This window comes from Oncorhynchus gorbuscha, unplaced genomic scaffold (assembly GCF_021184085.1).
Source record: "Oncorhynchus gorbuscha isolate QuinsamMale2020 ecotype Even-year unplaced genomic scaffold, OgorEven_v1.0 Un_scaffold_3940, whole genome shotgun sequence".
Taxonomy (NCBI): Eukaryota; Metazoa; Chordata; class Actinopteri; order Salmoniformes; family Salmonidae; genus Oncorhynchus; species Oncorhynchus gorbuscha.
Genome location: NW_025748075.1, coordinates 121 through 18,704, shown reverse-complemented (window position 1 = coordinate 18,704; position 18,584 = coordinate 121). Strand labels below are relative to the sequence as shown.

General features: G+C 43.5%; 1 pseudogene; it reads right to left on the bottom strand.

The window, feature by feature from the left end:
- Positions 1-4,347: 4,347 nt before the first annotated feature.
- LOC124028273 lies at positions 4,348-18,220 on the bottom strand (annotated as a pseudogene).
- Between the last annotated feature and the right edge of the window lie 364 nt (positions 18,221-18,584).

Here is an 18,584-nt window from a genome sequence, read left to right as displayed (position 1 = left end):
AACAACAAGGCCCTGTAGCATGTGATAAACAACAAGGCCCTGTAGCATGTGATAAACAACAAGGCCCTAATGTGACAACAAGGCCCTGTAGCATGTGTTAAACAACAAGGCCCTGTAGCATGATAAACAACAAGGCCCTGTAGCATGTGTTAAACAACAAGGCCCTTGTAGCATGTGATAAACAACAAGGCCCTGTAGCATGTGATAAACAACAAGGCCCTGTAGCATGTGATAAAAACAACAAGGCCCTGTAGCATGTGTTAAAACAACAAGGCCCTGTAGCATGTGATAAACAACAAGGCCCTGTAGCATGTGATAAACAACAAGGCCCTGTAGCATGTGCTAAACAACAAGGCCTTGTAGCATGTGTTAAACAACAAGGCCTCTGTAGCATGTGATAAACAACAAGGCCATGTAGCATGTGCTAAAACAACAAGGCCCTGTAGTATGTAAGTTAAACAACAAGGCCTTGTAGTGATGTGTTAAACAACAAGGCCATGTAGCATGTGTTAAACAACAAGGCCCTGTAGCATGTGTTAAACAACAAGGCCCTGTAGCATGTGTTAAATAACAGGGCCCTGTATTATGTGTTAAATAACAAGGCCCTGTAGCATGTGTTAAATAACAAGGCCCTGTAGCATGTGATAAACAACAAGGCCCTGTAGCATGTGTTAAACAACAAGGCCCTGTAGCATGTGTTGGAAACAACAAGGCCCTGCAGCATGTGTTAAAACAACAAGGCCCTGTATTATGTGTTAAATAACAAGGCCCTGTAGCATGTGTTAAACAACAAGGCCCTGTAGCATGTGTTAAACAACAAGGCCCTGTAGCATGTGTTAAACAACAAGGCCCTGCAGCATGTGTTAAACAACAAGGCCCTGTAGCATGTGCTAAACAACAAGGCCCTGTAGCATGTGTTAAATAACAAGGCCCTGCAGCGTGTGTTTCTGTGGAGATTTAGAGAATGGATTTTCAGCCTACGTGAGCCCACTATCAATAAGACTTTAGCTCAGCAGCCGAGATGAAGGTCACTGGCTGGTGGCTCATATTTATTAAGTCACACTGTAGAAAAACAGTTTACAATGATACACTCTAAACTAGCTTTTCTTATTGGACATGCTCAGGGAGCCCTCCTTTGTTTCAATCTATCTTGGTTATGTTTGATGCCTTATGAATACAGCCCTGGTGCATGGCAAAGGAGCCGATATATACAGGGCTGTACACCGCACCACAAACAATAGAATGAGATTTATACTGTAGTGAAAGCAGAGAGAGGGAGGAGGGAGGGAGGGTGAAGCATTTCATCTTAGCTGTACTATTAAACTGAGTCGGGTTGAGACGGTCAATACTAGAAGAATCAATGTCAGAGTACAGGATGCGGAGCAGTATCGTGTTACACTGTCTAAAATGACACACACACACCTAAAGCTGCTGGTGTTGTGGAGAGGTTGCTGTGGCGACTGAGTGACGTACATACACCCACCCCCAGGAGAGACACTGCCCAACCTGGACTCTCCATTGCAGGGGGTTGCCATGAAACTGCATCAGCATCGCATCACAGTGGAAAGGGGTGATTGGAGTGCATGGCAACACCGGAGCTGTACGTCAGCGGTATTAATCAGGGAGAGAGCTGGTTTAGAATCACAGCTGGAAGTCCTATAAATGTGAATCTCATGAAGAAAGATGGATCGTTTCACTCTGCTGTCACACTGCATTAAGGTGAGGATGGCTGAGACATCTTCTCTCATTCTCCATACCCACATCCACATTAAATCAACCAGGGGTGGACTGGCCATATGGCATTTTTGGGCAAATGCAAGATGGGCTGGTCGATTTTTAGCCCAGGGGGCCTCAAGAAAAAATGGGCCGATATGGGGGCCTCAAGGAAAACATTGTCCGGTGTGTTAGAAATGACAGGGCCGATTTCTGGTCCCAGTCCGCCCTGATGGAAACTCTATGATTGAATATGTTGTATTACTGAATTCAAACACCATAGAGATCCTATTAAATTACTAGAGGGGTGATGTCATAAACCCTAAAAGTTTCAGAATGGGGTGAAAATGGCAGCCATATTGGACAGGGAGAAATCCCACCCAGTCTAATGTGAATGAATGGCAGCCATATTGGACAGGGAGAAATCCCACCCAGTCTAATGTGAATGAATGGCAGCCATATTGGACAGGGAGAAATCCCACCCAGTCTAATGTGAATGAATGGCAGCCATATTGGACAGGGAGAAATCCCACCCAGTCTAATGTGAATGAATGGCAGCCATATTGGACAGGGAGAAATCCCACCCAGTCTAATGTGAATGAATGGCAGCCATATTGGACAGGGAGAAATCCCACCCAGTCTAATGTGAATGAATGGCAGCCATATTGGACAGGGAGAAATCCCACCCAGTCTAATGTGAATGAATGGCAGCCATATTGGACAGGGAGAAATCCCACCCAGTCTAATGTGAATGAATGGCAGCCATATTGGACAGGGAGAAATCCCACCCAGTCTAATGTGAATGAATGGCAGCCATATTGGACAGGGAGAAATCCCACCCAGTCTAATGTGAATGAATGGCAGCCATATTGGACAGGGAGAAATCCCACCCAGTCTAATGTGAATGAATGGCAGTAGAGACATAATCCTGATTTTACTGATGGAGGAGAATAAAAGTAAGGCATGTGATACATCACAAATTGTGTACCAGAATTATTGTCAACCTAAAATATTGTTATATAATTAGAAAGAAATAAAATATATGTAAACAGACCATACATGTCTAAATGTTTCCTTTCCTGGAAAGCTGAGAATGCTGTTATATGATACAATATCAGAATGTGTTGTATTTACAACTTGTCTGAGTCCTATCATCAACTGATGCAGCCAGTGTGGCTGTGGATTGACTGCATTGTTTGAATGGAATGTTGGCATATTAGCATTTCATTTGAAACATTCATGGAATCATTCCTCTAAACTGTCTGGCTATCTAGCTAACAAACAAACAGTGCAGATAAATTCTTCAAATTCATTATTTTACACAAACACAATATCTTATCACATCACTAGCAAACCATGGTTGAACAACTCCCTGACCAAAATGGCTGACCTTAATCCCATCATAAGAAGGTTCATGACAATTCTAGTATTCTAATTTCTAATTCTAAGGCATACTTCAGGGATAATGTCAGAGAAGCAGATGTTTGGAGGATATATTGGCATGGGTGTTATTAGGCCCGAGACGTGACCCAGTTGATAAGTATTTTTGTTTTGTATCTATGGACGCGACCCAATCATTCAATCTCAATGTTCTATTGCCATACTGGCTGGCAACGTTCTCATCCCTTGCTTGCTAGCTAAACAACTATGGCTAACTTACAGTCAGGTCAAACATTGCAGTCAGAATAACAGAAAAGTAGCTGCATTTGCATTTGTTTAAGCTGTTTTCTACTTAAATGTATTTAGATACCGTCGTAAGAATGAGCTACTGATGCAAGATTTCTTCTGGCATAGAACATGTGCTCTCTTGTCAGGACACTGTTGTTCAGGGAAGCTAGCCAACAAACACAGCTAACACATTCACTTCAAACTGAAGTTGGAAAGAGACACTGCTGTTCAGGAAGTTAGCCAACAACACAGCTAACACATTCACTTCAAACTGAAGTTGGAAGGAGACACTGCTGTTCAGGGAAGCTAGCCAACAACACAGCTTACACATCCACTTCAAACTGAAGTTGGAAAGAGACAGGGAAGCTTCACATTCACTTTCACAAACTGGAAAGCTAGCCAACAACACAGCTTACACATTCACTTCAAACTGAAGTTGGAAAGCCTGCAAACTAGCTGCATTTAGATTCATTTGACATGTATTTGCATATATCCATAAAAATGATACCAGCAGATTCATGATTTCGACTAGTTGAGAAAGGCTGCCTGCCTGTCTGTCTCATCCCTACTCCTGACCCCTACACGTTCATTACTGTGAGACAGCTGGAGATGTCAGGGAGACAGACCGCAGGTTTTATACAAATCTCCGCTATTGAAAACCAATTGCTAGTCTATGCCTATTACAGTGGAGATCATGTTTATACATTGTCTGGCTGGGCTAATGAGACAGTGGATTGCTCGGTCAGATGGAACAGAGTAAATAGGCATTTTAACGTCATAGATTTAGCTGGTGGTAACTTGCGGAATAGACACCGGCTTGAATGCTCTTTAACCAATCAGCTTCCAGTATTAGACCAACCTGTTGTATAAACTCTTATATTCAACACTCACAGTTTTACCCTAAAATGAATTCATCATTAACTTGATGCATGCCAAATCATTTAAATCAAATTGGTATTCTTCCCCCTAAGCGGGCACAGGTTGGGCACTGGGTCTGAGGGTCAGGTTGCAGTGGGTCTGAGGGTCAGCTTGGGCAGTGGGTCTGAGGGTCAGGTTGGGCACTGGGTCTGGAGGGTCAGGTTGGGCACTGGGCCTGAGGGTCAGGTTGGGCAGTGGGTCTGAGGGTCAGGTTGGGCACTGGGTCTGAGGGTCAGGTTGGGCACTGGGCCTGAGGGTCAGGTTGGGCAGTGGGTCTGAGGGTCAGGTTGGGCAGTGGGTCTGAGGGTCAGCTTGGGCAGTGGGTCTGAGGGTCAGGTTGGGCACTGGGTCTGAGGGTCAGGTTGGGCAGTGGGTCTGAGGGTCAGCTTGGGCAGTGGGTCTGAGGGTCAGCATGGGCAGTGGGTCTGAGGGTCAAATTGGGCAGTGGGTCTGAGGGTCAGCATGGGCAGTGGTCTGAGGGTCAAATTGGGCACTGGGCCCGAGGGTCAGGTTGGGCAGTGGGCAGATCAATGTCTATCCATTATGTGCCTGCCTGATGCTCTGGGCCAAGGTACAGAGTTGGAGACTGAAGAAGCATTAGACACACACACACACACACACTGGCAGTGCCAGCATCAGACATGCACACACACACACACACACACACACACACACACACACACACACACTGGCAGTGCGGGCATCAGACATGCACACACACACACTGGCAGTGCCAGCATCAGACATGCACACACACACACACTGGCAGTGCCAGCATCAGACATGCACACACACACACTGGCAGTGCCAGCATCAGACATGCACACACACACTGGCAGTGCCAGCATCAGACATGCACACACACACTGGCAGTGCCAGCATCAGACATGCACACACACACTGGCAGTGCCAGCATCAGACATGCACACACACACTGGCAGTGCCAGCATCAGACATGCACACACACTGGCAGTGCCAGCATTAGACATGCACCATGTGTTTTAGCATCAATACATTTACATTTACATTTAAGTCATTTAGCAGACGCCCTTATCCAGAGCGACTTACAAATTGGGCAAAGTGTCTCATTGGTAAGAGCAGGCAGACAGGGAGAGACAGATCTGTTTCAGTCTCTGTCTATATCTGGTGTCTGCCTGGGAAGCTGAGAGGGAACAAGTTGTAACTCATTATACTGGACTAATACACAAGGGATGGAGTGGAACCTCTGAATGAGCGCTCGGGTGTGTGTGTGTGTGTGTGTGTGTGTGTGTGTGTGTGTGTGTGTGTGTGTGTGTGTGTGTGTGTGTGTGTGTGTGTGTGTGTGTGTGTGTGTGTGGTGTGTGTGTGTGTGTGTGTGTGTGTGTGTGTGTGTGTGTGTGTGTGTGTGTGTGTGTGTGACTGAGCCATACTAAAGCTATGAGGAACAGGTGAAGCTGCAGGCTACATTATATAACATTAAACTAGATGAATGCAGCCAGTTTGTTCTTTCTAGACTGCTATAAGGTCAACATGTACTAGTCTGGCATAATAGTAACAGTCAGTCAGGCTACTATACTGGACAGCAATGCCTTCACCTTCATACAACACCATATGCATGTGACATGACAGTTCCATTAAAGGGGCAATCTGGGATTCATACAACACCATATGCATGTAACATGACAGTTCCATTAAAGGGGCAATCTGGGATTCATACAACATCATATGCATGTGACATGACAGTTCCATTAAAGGGGCAATCTGGGATTCATACACACCATATGCATGTGACATGACAGTTCCATTAAAGGGGCAATCTGGGATTCATACAACACCATATGCATGTGACATGACAGTTCCATTAAAGGGGCAATCTGGGATTCATACAACACCATATGCATGTGACATGACAGTTCCATTAAAGGGGCAATCTGGGATTCATACAACACCATATGCATGTGACATGACAGTTCTATTAAAGGAGCAATCTGGGATTCATACAACACCATATGCATGTGACATGACAGTTCCATTAAAGGGGCAATCTGGGATTCATACAACACCATATGCATGTGACATGACAGTTCTATTAAAGGAGCAATCTGGGATTCATACAACACCATATGCATGTGACATGACAGTTCCATTAAAGGGGCAATCTGGGATTCATACAACACCATATGCATGTGACATGACAGTTCCATTAAAGGGGCAATCTGGGATTCATACAACACCATATGCATGTGACATGACAGTTCCATTAAAGGAGCAATCTGGGATGCATACAACACCATATGCATGTGACATGACAGTTCCATTAAAGGGGCAATCTGGGATTCATACAACACCATATGCATGTGACATGACAGTTCCATTAAAGGGCAATCTGGGATTCATACAACACCATATGCATGTGACATGACAGTTCCATTAAAGGGGCAATCTGGGATTCATACAGCACCATATGCATGTAACATGACAGTTCCATTAAAGGAGCAATCTGGGATTCATACAACACCATATGCATGTGACATGACAGTTCCATTAAAGGAGCAATCTGGGATTCATACAACACCATATGCATGTGACATGACAGTTCCATTAAAGGGGCAATCTGGGATTCATACAACACCATATGCATGTGACATGACAGTTCCATTAAAGGGGCAATCTGGGATTCATACAACACCATATGCATGTGACATGACAGTTCCATTAAAGGGGCAATCTGGGATTCATACAACACCATATGCATGTAACATGACAGTTCCATTAAAGGAGCAATCTGGGATTCATACAACACCATATGCATGTGACATGACAGTTCCATTAAAGGAGCAATCTGGGATTCATACAACACCATATGCATGTGACATGACAGTTCCATTAAAGGGGCAATCTGGGATTCATACAACACCATATGCATGTGACATGACAGTTCCATTAAAGGGGCAATCTGGGATTCATACAACACCATATGCATGTGACATGACAGTTCCATTAAAGGGGCAATCTGGGATTCATACAACACCATATGCATGTGACATGACAGTTCTATTAAAGGAGCAATCTGGGATTCATACAACACCATATGCATGTGACATGACAGTTCCATTAAAGGAGCAATCTGGGATTCATACAACACCATATGCATGTGACATGACAGTTCCATTAAAGGGGCAATCTGGGATTCATACAACACCATATGCATGTGACATGACAGTTCCATTAAAGGAGCAATCTGGGATTCATACAACACCATATGCATGTGACATGACAGTTCCATTAAAGGGGCAATCTGGGATTCATACAACATCATATGCATGTGACATGACAGTTCCATTAAAGGGGCAATCTGGGATTCATACAACACCATATGCATGTGACATGACAGTTCCATTAAAGGGGCAATCTGGGATTCATACAACACCATATGCATGTGACATGACAGTTCCATTAAAGGGCAATCTGGGATTCATACAACATCATATGCATGTGACATGACAGTTCCATTAAAGGAGCAATCTGGGATTCATACAACACCATATGCATGTGACATGACAGTTCCATTAAAGGGGCAATCTGGGATTCATACAACACCATATGCATGTGACATGACAGTTCTATTAAAGGGGCAATCTGGGATTCATACAACACCATATGCATGTGACATGACAGTTCTATTAAAGGGGCAATCTGGGATTCATACAACACCATATGCATGTGACATGACAGTTCTATTAAAGGGGCAATCTGGGATTCATACAACACCATATGCATGTGACATGACAGTTCTATTAAAGGGGCAATCTGGGATTCATACAACACCATATGCATGTGACATGACAGTTCTATTAAAGGGGCAATCTGGGATTCATACAACACCATATGCATGTGACATGACAGTTCCATTAAAGGGGCAATCTGGGATTCATACAACATCATATGCATGTGACATGACAGTTCTATTAAAGGGGCAATCTGGGATTCATACAACACCATATGCATGTGACATGACAGTTCTATTAAAGGGCAATCTGGGATTCATACAACACCATATGCATGTGACATGACAGTTCCATTAAAGGGGCAATCTGGGATTCATACAACATCATATGCATGTGACATGACAGTTCTATTAAAGGGGCAATCTGGGATTCATACAACACCATATGCATGTGACATGACAGTTCTATTAAAGGGGCAATCTGGGATTCATACAACACCATATGCATGTGACATGACAGTTCTATTAAAGGGGCAATCTGGGATTCATACAACATCATATGCATGTGACATGACAGTTCTATTAAAAGGGGCAATCTGGGATTCATACAACACCATATGCATGTGACATGACAGTTCCATTAAAGGGGCAATCTGGGATTCATACAACATCATATGCATGACATTAAAAGGCAATCTGGGATTCATACAACATCATATTCTATTAAAGCATGTGACATGACAGTTCCATTAAAGGGGCAATCTGGGATTCATACAACATCATATGCATGTGACATGACAGTTCTATTAAAGGGGCAATCTGGGATTCATACAACACCATATGCATGTGACATGACAGTTCTATTAAAGGGGCAATCTGGGATTCATACAACACCATATGCATGTGACATGACAGTTCCATTAAAGGGGCAATCTGGGATTCATACAACACCATAACATCATAAAGGGCAATGCATGTGACATGACAGTTCTATTAAAGGGGCAATCTGGGATTCATACAACACCATATGCATGTGACATGACAGTTCTATTAAAGGGGCAATCTGGGATTCATACAACACCATATGCATGTGACATGACAGTTCTATTAAAGGGGCAATCTGGGATTCATACAACACCATATGCATGTGACAGTTCCATTAAAGAATCTGGGATTCATACAACACCATATGCATGTGACATGACAGTTCTATTAAAGGGGCAATCTGATTCATACAACATCATATGCATGTGACATGACAGTTCTATTAAAGGGGCAATCTGGGATTCATACAACACCATATGCATGTGACATGACAGTTCCATTAAAGGGGCAATCTGGGATTCGGACATGACAGTTCTATTAAAGGGGCACTGGGATTCATACAACACCATGCATGTGACATGACAGTTCTATTAAAGGGGGCAATCTGGGATTCATACAACACCATATGCATGTGACATGACAGAATTCCATTAAAGGGGCAATCTGGGATTCATACAACATCATATGCATGCGACATGACAGTTCTATTAAAGGCAATCTGGGATTCATACAACACCATATGCATGACATGACAGTTCCATTAAAGGGGCAATCTGGGATTCATACAACACCATATGCATGTGACATGACAGTTCTATTAAAGGGGCAATCTGGGATTCATACAACATCATGATTCCATTAGCATGTTCATACAACACCATATGCATGTGACATGACAGTTCTATTAAAGGGGCAATCTGGGATTCATACAACACCATATGCATGTGACATGACAGTTCTATTAAAGGGGCAATCTGGGATTCATACAACACCATATGCATGTGACATGACAGTTCCATTAAAGGGGCAATCTGGGATTCATACAACATCATATGCATGTGACATGACAGCTCTATTAAAGGGGCAATCTGGGATTCATACAACATCTATGCATGTGACATGACAGTTCCATTAAAGGGGCAATCTGGGATCATACAACACCATATGCATGTGACATGACAGTTCTATTAAAGGGCAATCTGGGATTCATACAACACCATATGCATGTGACATGACAGTTCCATTAAAGGGGCAATCTGGGATTCATACAACACCATATGCATGTGACATGACAGTTCTATTAAAGGGGCAATCTGGGATTCATACAACACCATATGCATGTGATATGACAGTTCTATTAAAGGGGCAATCTGGGATTCATACAACATCACATGCATGTAACATGACAGTTCCATTAAAGGGGCAATCTGGGATTCATACAACACCATATGCATGTGACATGACAGTTCCATTAAAGGGGCAATCTGGGATTCATACAACACCATATGCATGTGACATGACAGTTCCATTAAAGGGGCAATCTGGGATTCATACAACACCATATGCATGTGACATGACAGTTCCATTAAAGGGGCAATCTGGGATTCATACAACACCATATGCATGTGACACTGACAGTTCCATTAAAGGGGCAATCTGGGATTCATACAACATCATATGCATGTGACATGACAGTTCCATTAAAGGCAATCTGGGATTCATACAACACCATATGCATGTGACATGACAGTTCCATTAAAGGGGCAATCTGGGATTCATACAGCACCATATGCATGTGACATGACAGTTCTATTAAAGGGGCAATCTGGGATTCATACAACACCATAGGCATGTGACATGACAGTTCCATTAAAGGAGCAATCTGGGATTCATACAACACCATATGCATGTGACATGACAGTTCCATTAAAGGCAATCTGGGATTCATACAACACCATGCATGTGACATGACAGTTCCATTAAAGGGGCAATCTGGGGTTCATACAACACCATATGCATGTGACATGACAGTTCTATTAAAGGGGCAATCTGGGATTCATACAACACCATATGCATGTGACATGACAGTTCTATTAAAGGGGCAATCTGGGGATTCATACAACACCATATGCATGTGACATGACAGTTCTATTAAAGGGGCAATCTGGGATTCATACAACACCATATGCATGTGACATGACAGTTCTATTAAAGGGGCAATCTGGGATTCATACAACACCATATGCATGTGACATGACAGTTCCATTAAAGGGGCAATCTGGGATTCACCAACATCATATGCATGTGACATGGACAGTTCTATTAAAGGGGCACCTGGGATTCATACAACACCATATGCATGTGACATGACAGTTCTATTAAAGGGGCAACTGGGATTCATACAACACCATATGCATGTGACATGACAGTTCTATTAAAGGGGCAATCTGGGATTCATACAACACCATATGCATGTGACATGACAGTTCCATTAAAGGGGCAATCTGGGATTCATACAACACCATATGCATGTGACATGACAGTTCTATTAAAGGGGCAATCTGGGATTCATACAACACCATATGCATGTGACATGACAGTTCCATTAAAGGCAATCTGGGATTCATACAACACCATATGCATGTGACATGACAGTTCCATTAAAGGGGCAATCTGGGATTCATACAACACCATATGCATGTGACAGTTCCATTAAAGGGGCAATCTGGGATTCATACAACACCAGGCATTGACATGACAGTTCTATTAAAGGCAATCTGGGATTCATACAACACCATATGCATGTGACATGACAGTTCCATTAAAGGGGCAATCTGGGATTCATACAACACCATATGCATGTGACATGACAGTTCTATTAAAGGGGCAATCTGGGATTCATACAACATCATAGGCATGTGACATGACAGTTCCATTAAAGGGGCAATCTGGGATTCATACAACACCATATGCACAGACATGACAGTTCCATTAAAGGGGTAATTCCATCTATACAACACCATGCATGACATGACAGTTCCATTAAAGGGGCAATCTGGGATTCATACAACACCATATGCATGTGACATGACAGTTCTATTAAAGGGGCAATCTGGGATTCATACAACACCATATGCATGTGACATGACAGTTCTATTAAAGGAGCAATCTGGGATTCATACAACATCATATGCATGTGACATGACAGTTCCATTAAAGGGGCAATCTGGGATTCATACAACATCATATGCATGTGACATGACAGTTCCATTAAAGGGGCAATCTGGGATTCATACAACACCATATGCATGTGACATGACAGTTCTATTAAAGGGGCAATCTGGGATTCATACAACACCATATGCATGTGACATGACAGTTCTATTAAAGGGGCAATCTGGGATTCATACAACACCATATGCATGTGACATGACAGTTCTATTAAAGGGGCAATCTGGGATTCATACAACACCATATGCATGTGACATGACAGTTCCATTAAAGGGGCAATCTGGGATTCATACAACATCATATGCATGTGACATGACAGTTCTATTAAAGGGGCAATCTGGGATTCATACAACACCATATGCATGTGACATGACAGTTCCATTAAAGGGCAATCTGGGATTCATACAACATCATATGCATGTGACATGACAGTTTTATTAAAGGGGCAATCTGGGATTCATACAACACCATATGCATGTGACATGACAGTTCTATTAAAGGGGCAATCTGGGATTCATACAACACCATATGCATGTGACATGACAGTTCCATTAAAGGGGCAACGTCTGGGGATTCTTACAACATCATATGCATGTGACATGACAGTTCCATTAAAGGGGGCAATCTGGGATTCTTACAACATCATATGCATGTGACATGACAGTTCTATTAAAGGGGCAATCTGGGGATTCTTACAACACCATATGCATGTGACATGACAGTTCCATTAAAGGGGCAATCTGGGATTCATACAACACCATATTCTATTAAAGCATGTGACATGACAGTTCCATTAAAGGGGCAATCTGGGATTCATACAACACCATATGCATGTGACATGACAGTTCTATTAAAGGGCAATCTGGGATTCATACAACACCATATGCATGTGACATGACAGTTCCATTAAAGGGGCAATCTGGGATTCATACAACACCATATGCATGTGACATGACAGTTCCATTAAAGGGCAATCTGGGATTCATACAACACCATATGCATGTAACATGACAGTTCCATTAAAGGGGCAATCTGGGATTCATACAACACCATATGCATGTGACGCAGCAGTTCCATTAAAGGGCAATCTGGGATTCATACAACACCATATGCATGTGACATGACAGTTCCATTAAAGGGGCAATCTGGGATTCATACAACACCATATGCATGTGACATGACAGTTCCATTAAAGGGGCAATCTGGGATTCATACAACACCATATGCATGTGACATGACAGTTCCATTAAAGGGGCAATCTGGGATTCATACAACACCATATGCATGTGACATAACAGTTCCATTAAAGGGGCAATCTGGGATTCGCCAACACCATATGCATGTGACATGACAGTTCTATTAAAGGGTCAATCTGGGATTCATACAACACCATATGCATGTGACATGACAGTTCCATTAAAGGGGCAATCTGGGATTCATACAACACCATATGCATGTGACATGACAGTTCTATTAAAGGGGCAATCTGGGATTCATACAACACCATATGCATGTGACATGACAGTTCCATTAAAGGGCAATCTGGGATTCATACAACACCATATGCATGTGACATGACAGTTCCATTAAAAGGGGCAATCTGGATTCATACAACACCATATGCATGTGACATGACAGTTCCATTAAAGGGGCAATCTGGGATTCATACAACACCATATGCATGTGACATGACAGTTCCATTAAAGGGGCAATCTGGGATTCATACAACACCATATGCATGTGACATGACAGTTCCATTAAAGGGGCAATCTGGGATTCATACAACATCATATGCATGTGACATGACAGTTCTATTAAAGGGGCAATCTGGGATTCATACAACACCATATGCATGTGACATGACAGTTCCATTAAAGGGGCAATCTGGGATTCATACAACACCATATGCATGTGACATGACAGTTCTATTAAAGGCAATCTGGGATTCATACAACATCATATGCATGTGACATGACAGTTCCATTAAAAGGGCAATCTGATTCATACAACACCATATGCATGTGACATGACAGTTCCATTAAAGGGCAATCTGGGATTCATACAACACCATATGCATGTGACATGACAGTTCCATTAAAGGGGCAATCTGGGATTCATACAACACCATATGCATGTGACATGACAGTTCCATTAAAGGGGCAATCTGGGATTCATACAACACCATATGCATGTGACATGACAGTTCCATTAAAGGGGCAATCTGGGATTCATACAACATCATATGCATGTAACATGACAGTTCCATTAAAGGGGCAATCTGGGATTCATACAACACCATATGCATGTGACATGACAGTTCCATTAAAGGGGCAATCTGGGATTCATACAACACCATATGCATGTGACATGACAGTTCCATTAAAGGGGCAATCTGGGATTCATACAACATCATATGCATGTGACATGACAGTTCCATTAAAGGGGCAATCTGGGATTCATACAACACCATATGCATGACATGACAGTTCCATTAAAGGGGCAATCTAGGATTCATACAACACCATATGCATGTGACATGACAGTTCTATTAAAGGGGCAATCTGGGATTCATACAACACCATATGCATGTGACATGACAGTTCCATTAAAGGGGCAATCTGGGATTCATACAACAAATACAGTGGCAAGAAAAAGTATGTGAACCCTTCGGAATTATTTTCTGCAGAAATTGGTCATAAAATCAGATCTGATCTTCATCTAAATCACAAGAGACAAACACAGTCTGTGTCAGGATTCTCACTCCGGAGAGCCGGGTTCGTAACCGGGTCTGACAGTCTGCTTAAACTAATAACACAACTTATTGTATTTCTCTTGTCTATATTGAAGACATCATTTAAACATTCACAGTGTAGGTTGGAAAAGTATGTGAACCCCTAGGTTAAGGACTTCTCCAAAAGCTCATTGAGTCAGGAGTCAGCTAACCTGGAGTCCAATCAATGAGACGAGATTGGAGATGTTGGTTAGAGCTGCCCTGCCCCATAAAAACCACTCACAAAAATATGAGTTGCAATTCACAAGAAGCATTGCCTGATGTGAACCATGCCTTGAACAAAATAGATCTCAGAAGACCCAGGGTTAAATTGTTGACTTGCATAAAGCTGGAAAGGGTTACAAAAGTATCTCTAAAGGCCTTGATGTGCATCAGTCCACGGTATGACAAATTGTCTATAAATGGAGAAAGTTCATCACTGTTGATGCTCTCCCTAGGAGTGGCCGTCGTGCAAAGATGACTGCAGGAGCACAGAGCAGAATTTCAATGAGGTTAGAAGAATCCTAGAGTGTCAGCTAAAGACAAAGAAATCTCTGGAACATTCTAACATCTATGTTGACGAGTCTACGAAACATAAAACACTAAACAAGAATGATGTTCATGGGAGGACGGATGAAGACACTGCTGTTCAAAAAAAACATTGCTGCACGTCTGGAAGTTCGCAAAAGAGCATCTGGATGTTCACAGCGCTACTGGCAAAATATTCTGTGGACAGATGAAACTACAGTTGTGTTGTTTGAAGGAACACACAACACTGTGTGAGAAAAAAAGCGACACACCAACACCAAAACCTCATCAGCTGTAAAGTCTGGTGGAGGGAGCATCATGGTTTTGGAGCTGCTTTTCTGCCTCAGGGCCTGGACAGCTTATCATCAAGTTTATCAAGACATTTTGCAGGAGAATGAAAAGGAGGCTGTCTATGTCAATTGAAACTCAACAAGAAGTTGGAGTGATACAGCAGGACAACGACCAAACATAGAAGAAAATCAACAACAGAATGGCTTCAACAGAAGAAAATAGGCCTTCTGGAGAGGCCCAGTCAGAGTCTGACCTTCTGGAGTGGCCCAGTCAAGTCCTGACCTTCTGGAGAGGCAGTCAGAGTCCTGACCTCAACCCGATTGAGATGCTGTGGCATGACCTCAAGAGAGCGGTTCACACCAGCATCCCAAGAATATTGCTGAACTGAACCAGTTTTGTAAGAGGAATGGTCCAAAATTCGTCTGACTGTTATGCAGGTCTGATCTGTAACTTCTAGAAAATGTTTGGTTAGGTTATTGCTGCCAAAGTAGGGTCAAGCAGTTATTAAAACCAAGGGTTATATGCTTCTCCACCTGCACTGTGTTTTACACCGGTGTGTTCAATAAGACTGTGTTTGTCTATTGTTGTGACTTAGATGAAGATCAGATCACATTTTATGACCAGTTTATGTAGAAGTCCAGGTAATTCCAAAAGACATTCATTTCTTGCCACTGTATCTGTACCAATCCCTTTAATGTCTCCTTACTGTTCACATTTTCCATGTATCATATGTCGTGGTTGTGTATTTTGTATGAACTGCACAGTTCATAACGGCTTACTTCTTCTTGGCGATCCCTTTGTCGAGTGGAGCCTGTCGCGTTGACGGCCCACCTCTTTCCACTGAGTTGCCGCGGCGACAGCTCTGCTCTCCAGCCCCGGGGAGGATGAATCTGATTGGGCCGTTTCACAGACCACCTGGAAACCCTGCAGACAGAGCAAATAAGAGTCTGTCAGTCAAGAGGCTTCTAGTCTCTTCTAATCAGATGCTACGCACAAGCGCGCACACACACGCACGCACGCACGCACGCACGCACGCACGCACGCACGCACGCACGCACGCACGCACGCACACACACACACACACACACACACACACACACACACACACACACACACACACACACACACACACACACACACACACACACACACACAGATCATACCAGCAAGGGACATTTTTTTAAACCTTTATTTAACTAGGCAAGTCAGTTAAGAATAAATTATTATTTACAATGACAGCCTACCCCGGCCAAACCAGGACAACGCTGAGCCAATTGTGCACCGTCCTATGGGACTCCCAATCATGGCTGTGATACAGCCTGGATTCGAACCAGAGACTGTAGTGACACACTGAGATGCAGTGCCTTAGACCTCTGCGCCACTCAGAAGTGATAACAATATTAGCAGAGGCCCTGGGGGGGGAGGGAGGGGCTGGAGGAGGGGTACAGCTGTCACACTGCTGCCTGAGATGAACACTCACCATGGGGCCTTGGTTTCTGGACCCACAGGGGCTACACTGGTTGTTCACCGGGGAGTTCCTCTTGGCTGTTGACAAAACAGGTGGTAGCTTACAGAGTAGAATCTAACAGAATAGAATCTAATAGAATAGAATCTAACAGAATAGAATCTAATAGAATAGAATCTAACAGAATAGAATCTAATAGAATAGAATAGAATGCACTCTTAGTAAAAGGATTCCAAAAGGGTTCTTTGGCTGTCCCCATAAGAGGTCCTTTTGAAGAAACCTTTCGGTTCCAGGAACCCTCTATGGAAAGGGCAGAAGATCCCTTTAAGGTCTAGACTCTATGTAGAATAGACTAAAATATCACTTTTGTTACTATGGTATTTGGTTTGGATATTACTAATGTCTCATGTAAAACAGCAGAGTAGAACTCATATGATTCCATAGAGTCAGTACTACATGCTTTCTTTGGTGTCCTCTGGGTGTCTCACCTGTCACAATGTTCCTCACAGGCTTGATGAGGGCAGAGAAGGCGGGACGCCAGGTTGCCGGTGCTCCCACATTGGCTGCCATATGATGAGACCACTGGCCAATCGGAAAGTCAGATCAGACTCCTAGACAACACAGCGAAAAAGTTTACATACAGACACACAGACACACACCAAAGCATTCCCAGAGCCATGAAACACAACCACAGCATCTATCCACACAGATCAATAGGCGGTAGTCCAGCAGGAAGGATGAATCAGAGGTACCTTGATGCGGTGAATGAGGGGAGCAAAGAGGAAGACAAACAGCTCCACAGTGGCCATGCTCTTGTGGAAGAGCTTGGTGCGGGCGTGTTCATCCTCCTCCAGGGACCCGCTACAGCGTGGCGCTCCTGACCCAGAACCGGTGCCTGATCCTGGGCCACCTTGGCCACCTCTGGCTGGCGGGGAACCCTGGTTCCCAATCCCCATTGGCTGGAGGAAGGCTGAGCTGCTGCTGCCTCCCGACCATCCGTGGCCCAGGCTGGGCTCCTGGTTGCACTCCTGGGCCGCCTCCAGTAGCATCCAGTGAAGGGTATGGAGCAGCTTGGTCTCCGCCACGCCCAGCTTGTCCTGGTGACCTGGGGTTAGAGGGGGGTTAGGGGTGAGGGGTCAGAGCAGGGGTGTCAAACATATGGCCTGTTCAATGCGGCCCACTGGTGGTTTGATCACAGAGGCCCTAAACCCAGAGGCCCAACATTGCAATACTTCCGGGAATGCTTTGTGGAGCACAGAATCCGCTTAATTACTTAATAAAACCAAATCGAAACTGTGTAGAAATTATAATGGTCCGACATTTACAGTCTCTTCACTCTGTCCAGGTTGATAACAGTCATCTATAGTCTCTTCACTCTGTCCAGCATGATAACAGTCATCTATAGTCTCTTTACTCTGTCCAGCTTGATAACAGTCATCTATAGTCTCTTTACTCTGTCCAGCTTGATA